Source organism: Pinus tabuliformis, chromosome 6 (assembly GCF_031772625.1).
Source record: "Pinus tabuliformis cultivar Carrire ecotype Pingquan chromosome 6, CPIR1, whole genome shotgun sequence".
NCBI classification, from domain to species: Eukaryota; Viridiplantae; Streptophyta; class Pinopsida; order Pinales; family Pinaceae; genus Pinus; species Pinus tabuliformis.
The window spans coordinates 949,276,607-949,285,132 of NC_142292.1; positions in this window are offsets into that span (position 1 = coordinate 949,276,607).

Below are 8,526 nucleotides of genomic sequence, written 5' to 3' on the forward strand. Positions count from 1 at the left end.
TGCCCTCCTCTGCATCAAACACGGCTATCCGCCCGCAGGACGGAGGTTGGGTTGATTAGGGTAAACCGTTGGGAAGTTAATAGAAACGAATTTTTTTAAAATAATTATTAACTAATACGTGAAGGGCTTTAAAGGTTTTTTTTAATGTTTTAAAAGATTTTTTATTAAATTAGACAGCTGATTATTCTTGAATCATCTAATAATAGATCTGATGGCTAAGATTATGACAAAAAAACATTTGGGGGAGTTCATTTCAGAGGGAAATACCTTACGGCGTAATTAAGATACATATATATCTGTTTTGGAAACTGATAGTTTAAGTTTAATTAAAATAAATTTTAATAAGAATTTGGATTTAACCTATTTAGTTATAGGAAATTGATAGTTTAAGTTTAATTAAAATAAATTTTAGGAAGAATTTGGATTTAACCTATTTAGTTATTGGAAATTGATAGTTTAAGTTTAATTAAAATAAATTTTAATAAGAATTTGGATTTAACCATTTAATATTTAATTTAATATTTAGTTATTGATAATAATTTAAAACAAGTGTTACACAATAGCTAGTAGCTAGTATTTATAATTTGGTTTAAATATAGTTTAATTAAGAAAAAAGTAACAAAAATAAAGATTTCATCACAAAAATAAAACAATTATTAAAATATTGTATTATTGAATGCCATAACCAAAAAAAAAATGTGATTAACTAATATTGTTTATATTAACATACATATATGTATATGTGTGTGTTTTATTTTTATTAATATATATAATTGTTTATAATTAAATTTATTAAAATATGTTTTTAATATAATAATAAGTCACTTTAAATTGAAAATATTGTGAAAAAATTATAATTCATGAAAATAGAAATAATAAAAAAAAAAAAATCAAAAAGTTAAATAAAAAAGAAATAAAACAAAAAATAAAAAATTAGTAACTAATAGAAATGGAAGTTACTAAAGAACCCATAATAAGACCTCAATCAATCACCTTACAAATAAATAAATTTAAATAATAATAAAAAATAATAAAAATTGAATTCCTAATGTTAAACTATGGATAAGCGTCATAAATTTTTGGTCAAAGACAAACTAATACCTAGTGAGGAAAAAATGAATGCTTTATACCAGGTATAATAAAGTTATAATTTAGTGTATATATATATAATATTTTTTTTTAAATTTTGGTATTGTAAAATGTATTATAAAGTAAGTGCTTTGATGTATATTGGCATTTATCAGTTATTTAATTTATATGTTTGTCCTAATTAAAATATGGTTATATGAAATAGATAAAAAAAATATTTGTTGAATCTTAGGACATTAAGACTTTTAATAATAGATACAAATGAATAAAAGTTTTTTAAAATTAAAATGATGGATAATAATGTAAATCCATTTTAACCCCGATTTATGAAGTGCCTAGATGGATCAAATTTATTGAGGTGCAATTGTCTTTTAAAGTACAAAATTTAAGATACCATATATCAATTATATGCTAAGCGTGACCATGTATCAACTCCATGCTTAATAATTGTATATCTATTTCATTTTGAGCAACACATCAACAAAATATTTACATGATACAATTGAGAATGTAATATTTCATTGTTTAAATTGCATTTTTTAATGAATAAATGGATTCAATGCCTTAATACACTACACGTTAAGCATGGAAGGAATTATACATCTCCTTCATTTTCAACAACATGCTAGTGTGTGTGTGTGCACATGCACATGTGTGTACCACATATTGACTCCATGCTCAAGAATCACACATCTATTTAAATTTGAATAACACACCAATAAAAATGTTTAGATGATACAATTCTTTGCGAATAATTTTTCATTGTTTAAACATCATTTTTTAATGCATAAATGGATTCAACCTCTTGAAAATATCCTTCAACACTTGAATTGTGTTGACTACACTTCTTAAAGTTAAAATTTCAACAAATATTTATTGGATTTCAGACAAAATTCGCTGAAAAATATAGGTGGACATGGACCAAAATGTAGAATAATTAAGCTACTAAAAATGTTTTAACAATATTTTTTTTTACATTGAAATAATGATTCCATACAGGTGAATTTATTTTAAAAGATATGGAAAAACTTGTGAATAGGTTTTTTTTTGAAAAACCCAACATTTCAGACTTCAATGTGAGTCCATCTTCAGGGGATTGCAATTCACAATGATGAATTGCAATGAAACATATAAAGCTATTAATATTTAATGATTTAGATTTTTGGATTATTTTATTAGTGTCGGCTCATGATATGTAAATTACAAAGTATTAATAGTGATCAAAATTATTAATTATTAGTTTTCAATTTTCTTAATAGAGACTTCTAGGCATTACTTAGTTTAAGGCCCCTAACCTGGAACAACCCATGTGGTAGATGGGCTTGGGTTCAAGGCTGTCCCCTCTGGTCCACATGTCGAGTGTGGTACTACATACGAGAGGCACGACAGGCCAGCTCCCTAACCTGGGACGCCCCAATCATCAAGGATGGACTGGGAGTCAAGTCAGTCCCCTCAGGTCCACCAACTTGAAGTGAGTGGCACCAACAACTTGAGGCAAGGTTGTACCCTGGCTCCCTAACCTCATCCGTGTGCTTGCTCCTTATTGCGTGTTGTTTTCATTGGGCCATTTTTTCTTGTAGCCATTTTTTGGAAAAATTTATCATCATCTCTATTCATAGTGTTTGTTCTTTTTCCAACCTCCATAGTTTCTTTAACTCTTCTTTTTAAATAATGTTCTTCTCTTTGGATGTGTTTAGCATTTTCCATGCAAATGTAATGAGAGGAGGAACATGCATGCTCCGCTAAGGCAGAATTTGATGTTCTATTCCTTAATATGTCCACTGCATGCTCTTTGAGTCTAATGCTAACAAATCTTCCTGATTCTCCTATGTATTCTTTACCACACGAACAAGGAATGGTGTATATGCCTTTATGTTGGTTAGGGCACAATTGGTCTTTGACGAAGTTAGTCAATTTTTTGATAGTGCTTAGGTGGTGAAAACATTCATGATGTTGTGTTTTTTTTGAATTTTCGCAATTTTATCCGTAGATCCTTTTATAAAAGGAAGGGTGATTTTAGGAAGATCTAGATAAGTTTTTGATTGATTTTTATTTAGGGCTTGGTGGATAGTTTTTTTAATGATTTTTTTATTATATCAATTGTCTTCAAAGACTTTTAAAAGGTGGTCAAGTTCATGATTTAAAAGATCAGGATCATAAACTCTAGATGCTCTTGTAGTTAGGGTTTTGATGACACCAATTTTTTGTTTCAGATGGTGATGAGAGGCTATGTGCAAATATCTATCAGTGTGGGTTTTTTTTCCTTAAGACTTGGTACCCTATTTTACCATTTTTCTTAGTGAGAAGGATGTCAAGAAAAGGTAATTGGTTATCTTATTCAATTTCTAAATTGAATTTGATGTGAGATAAGAATTCATCAAGTTTTTCTTTTCCATGGCTCCATTTTGTGAATCGTTTCCATTCTTCTGGAGTGTAAGGAAATGATATAAGCTCTTTTATTGTACAAGCTCCCTTAGTCGTCCTTTGTAACAACCCCAGTGAAAATTCCATGTAATAAAAATTAATAAAGGAAAAATAATAACAACGGTTGATGGGACAGTTATTCCAAGCTGAATGTTGAGAAAACCCTAGTGATGAGGATCACTTGTGATTGATTAATGGCTAAGGAAATGATCCAGGTGGATATTGGTGGCCACCCACCTATTCCACTTGGACCCCCATCATTTTTTCTTTTAGTTTTTCAGTTTCCTTATTTGTAGCACAATTTACTATTTTTGGCGGTTTTTCGGGTTCAGAACTTCCAGAGCCATTTTGACACCCTAAACGGCATTATTTTTTTGGGAAAACGAGGCCCAACATAGTTTATCAACCAATTTTGTACACTTGAAATTTGTAGTCCTCAGATAGATCTTTCTAACGAGGTATTGTATGTGTCAAACAAATATCGTATGCCAAAGTTACGACCCCAGGAAGTTGATGTACTAATTTACCCAAACGGGGCCCATAGTTTAGAGATTCATCTCCTAGGGTTAGGTTTTTGGATATTTAGGGTTTTCCATTGTTTCTCAATAATAAATAGGCCTTTGAGCCTCATTGTAACACAGTTCAAAGGCATGTAGCTGCAACATCTCTTCTCAGAGACAAGCTACCATCGCTCAAGCTAGTCTTATTTCCATTCTGTTTGTAAGCATACTTCAATATTTGATATTAATGAAATGAAGTATTATTTTTGTTGCATCTCTTTATTTATGGTTATATCTATAATTTGTTGTGTTCTTGTTAAATTTGGACCAGTGGTATCAGAGCGGTCTGCTCTTTCTCTGTTTTTCTTTGCATGTCCCCAACAAGGTCGGGATATAAGGAGTTAGGCTTGAACTGGTCGAACCTTTGCAAGACTAAATTTGCAAATCCTAACGACCTCCCATGGGGGAAGAAAAGAAAGATGAGGGATTAGGAGATCGTATCAAAATATTGCTTGAGGAGGCCCTCGAGAAACAAAGGAATGCGATGATGGATAACTTTGCTTAGATCCTTCAACGGTTGCCCACCGGCAATGCATCCACATCCAACAACCACTCTAGAGGTGCCACTCCTTTTAAGGTACAAGTAAACTTTTACATTCCCATATTTGAGGGCCAAAAAGATGTAGATACCGTAGATAAATGGTTAAATATGTTAGAAGGATATTTTTTTGTTCAAGATTTTTCCAGCCGGGAAAAGATTACTTTTGCTCTTCTCAAAGCTGCCGCCCACGTTAAGGATTGGAGGGAAACCTACTGTGAGTAGAAGGATGAAAGTATGCCCTCACTATTTTCAGCCGCACCCACTTGGAATTCATTCTGAGACGCCATCAAGGAGCAATAATACGTTGTCGGGAGATATGAGGATAAATACATAAAGTGGACCACATTGCGAAAGGGAAGGGACCAAGATGTGCCAGAGTTTACCAATGTTTTTCATACCCTTCGCACGAAGTTAGGTATCAAGGATGCTGAGAAACATTTGGTACTCAAGTACTGCGACTTCCTACACAGGTACATCTAGGATGAGATGGAGTTCTAGGACATCTCCTCGCTTGGCAGGAAGTATCGATACGCTGTCAAGATGGAGCAAAAGCTTAAACAGAAGAAGAGAGACTTTGGGTCGAAGAATCTAAAGCAAGGGAAAGGTGCCCCCAAACCACATAACAAATGACAAAGCCAAGGTGAGGTGACCCAAGACAACCCGCCAAAGCCACAAGCAAAGAACAACACCACGAAGCCAAAGAAGGACACAGGAAAGTGGTGTGAGTTCCATAAGAGCTCCATTCACAACAAAAGTCAGTGTCGGGCCAAGCACTCACTGGTGGCCGAGCTAAAGGCTTATGAATCATATGAATGTTCCAACTCTGATTCAAAACATGACAAGGGGAATGACAAAGGGAAGCAGATTATCGATGCGGAGCCCAATGCCACCATTGCCATCACGAAGATCCAGAAGGAGGAACTTGAAGATGAAGAGGAGGAGGATCACCTCTTCCACTCCCAGATGTGGGTAAAGGGTTCCTTGCTACAGTTCATTGTTGACAACGGGAGCCAAAATAACCTCATTTCAGTAGAGGTCATGAAGCGGCTGGGCTTACCAACCACAACTCACCCACAACCTGTACACCATCAGGTGGCTTCACCAAGGATGGGATCTTTGCGTCAGCCAACAATGTCACCTTCCATACAACATCAAGCCCTTCACGAATGAAGTATTACGTGATGTTTCTCCCCTTGATGTTTGTGATGTATTATTAGGCCAAGGCCTCGTGTTATTATGGAAGCGACATTCTATATATGAGTCAAGGCCTCGTGTTATTATTGTTACCTTGGGAAATAAGTTGTACAGGATACCAGAGGTAGCACCGCCTACTGCCATATCTTTGATTTCTGCAAAACAATGCAGTAAGCTCATTTCCAAAACCGAGAAATTTGTTTTCCTGATGATACGCCCGCAGGGAAAGAAGAAGACGGAGGCCACGACCTCTAAACAGGGCCCCTTCGCACGACAACAATAGATGGACAAGGTCATGGAGGAGTACGAGGACATCTTCACCTCCCTCGTAGGGGTGCCTCTATGCTGTCAGTTAAGGACTCCATCGATATGGCCCTAGCTGCGACGTTGCCCAATGGACCAATCTATCAGTGCTCTGTTCTTGAGAATGACGAAATCAAGAGGCAGATTCATGTGCTACTGTAGAAAGGTCACATCTGGTCGAGTTCATCACCTTGTGGGAGCCCGATTGTGTTGGTATAAACTAAGGATGGGAATTGGAGACCCTGTATTGACTATCAGGTGCTGAACAAGATCACTATCCAGAATAGGTACCTAATCCCACAGATTGATGACCTTTTGGACCAGCTCATGGGGGGAAAATATTTCCGCAAGATCGACTTGAAGTCCGGATATCACCAGGTACCAATCGAACCCTCCGATGTGTGGAAGCCTACCTTCAAAGCCAAGGAGGGCCTTTTCAAATGACTGGTTATGCCTTTCAGGTTGACGAATGCTCCTGCAACCTTCACGAGGCTTATGGATGACATATTGTGGTCATTTACCAACTCATTTGTAGTGGTATTCTTGGATGACTTCCTGATATTCAGCCAAAGTTGGGAAGTGCACCTCCACCCCATCTGACAGGTTCTCCAAACATTGGGGCAATACAAGCTATGTGCCAATTTGGACAAACGCACTTTTGGCTTGAACCAGGTTCAATATCTAGGATACATTATTGATGATCGGGGGGTGCATTTGGATCTAGCCAAGATCCAAGTCATTCGAGATTGGCCAACCCTAACCACTATGACAGAGATTTGCAGCTTTCTGGGTCTTGCCAATTTCTACCGCAGCTTCGTGTTGGGGTTCTCTCATATCACTTAGCCCTTGAGTCAAGTCACCAAGGGAGGAGCGAAAGAAAAATTCTTTTGGTTTGAATATCAACATAAGGAATTCGCAGAGTTGAAACATTACCTCTACTCTGCACTAGTGCTTACATTACCAGACTTGCAACAACCATTTGAGATCAAGACAGATGCCTTTGACTATGCTATTGGGGCAATCCTTACTCAACATGGGCATCCAATAGAATATCACATAGAGACACTTTCAGACATAGTATGGAAATATCCCACTTATGAAAAAGAGATGTATTCCATTGTGCAGGTTTGCTAATAATGGAAGCATTACATTTTGGGGAAGGAAACGATCATCCACCCAGACCACTGACCCATGCAATTCATACAGGCACAAGGGAAATTGCAGAATGATCACCATTAGAAGTGGTCCACATACCTGCAGTAGTTCCATTTGAATATCAAGTATGAGAAGGGAAATACCAATAATGTTGTAGACTGCCTCAGCCGACCACTGATCATGGCATTAACCACTATGCTCAACTCTTGTGGGAACGAGACTTTTGATTGACCACTTCTCTACAAAAGTGACCCAAAATTCGGCCACACATACCAGGCGCTCTTAGAGGGTCATCAAGTGCCAGATTTTCAACTCTAGGATGCACTTTTATGCCACTTAGGACACCTTTGTGTTCCTTCAAGCGAGCGTTCCAAGATGATTTGGGAAGCACACTACAACGAGGTCGCTAGGCATTTCGGGGTTGAGAAAATGGTGGCAATACTGTAAAATTATTTCTATTGGTCGAATATTCAACAGGATGTTGGGAAGTACATCAAATCCTGCACTCCTGCACTGCCTGTGTCATTGCCAAACTGACCATCAAGAAGTAAGGCCTCTATACTCTGCTGCCTACCCCTAGTCAACCTTGGGAATCCATCTCCACATATTACATGTTGGGCCTTCTTTCTAATAAGCATGGCAATGACTGTGTTCTTATGTTCATTGACAAATTCTCGAAGATGGCCATTATGGCAACCTGCAAGAAGAATATCATAGCAGAAGCCACTACTAAACTCTTGTTTAAACGAGTGTGGGTATACTTTGGGATCCCACAGTCTATCATCTCAGATGGGGACAACAAGTTCCTCAATAAATTTTGGTCCAGTCTCTGGTCGATGCTGGACACCAAGCTCACTAAGTCCACAACTTTCCGTCCCCAAATTGATGGCCATATAGAGGTCGTCAACAGGATGATCGTACACATTATGCACATGTATAACTCAAAACATCCACACACATGGGACGTAATCCTCCCCTATGTCCAACACAACTATAACTAGGCTCTCCATAGCTTGACTGACCATAGCCCTTTTTAGGCTTGGGATTCTAGCCACCATGTCCCTTTGATGTGGCCATACCATTTGTAGCTACTCAGGTAGATTTGGCTCATGTCCAGTTCGAAGCCGACAAGGCAAACGACTTCATTAAGCACATCCAACACATCTACCAGTAGGTCCATGACATTCTGGAGAAATCAAATGCCAAGTACAAGCAGTGACATGATCAACATCGGGTGCTACACAAGTTTTAGGTGGGCGA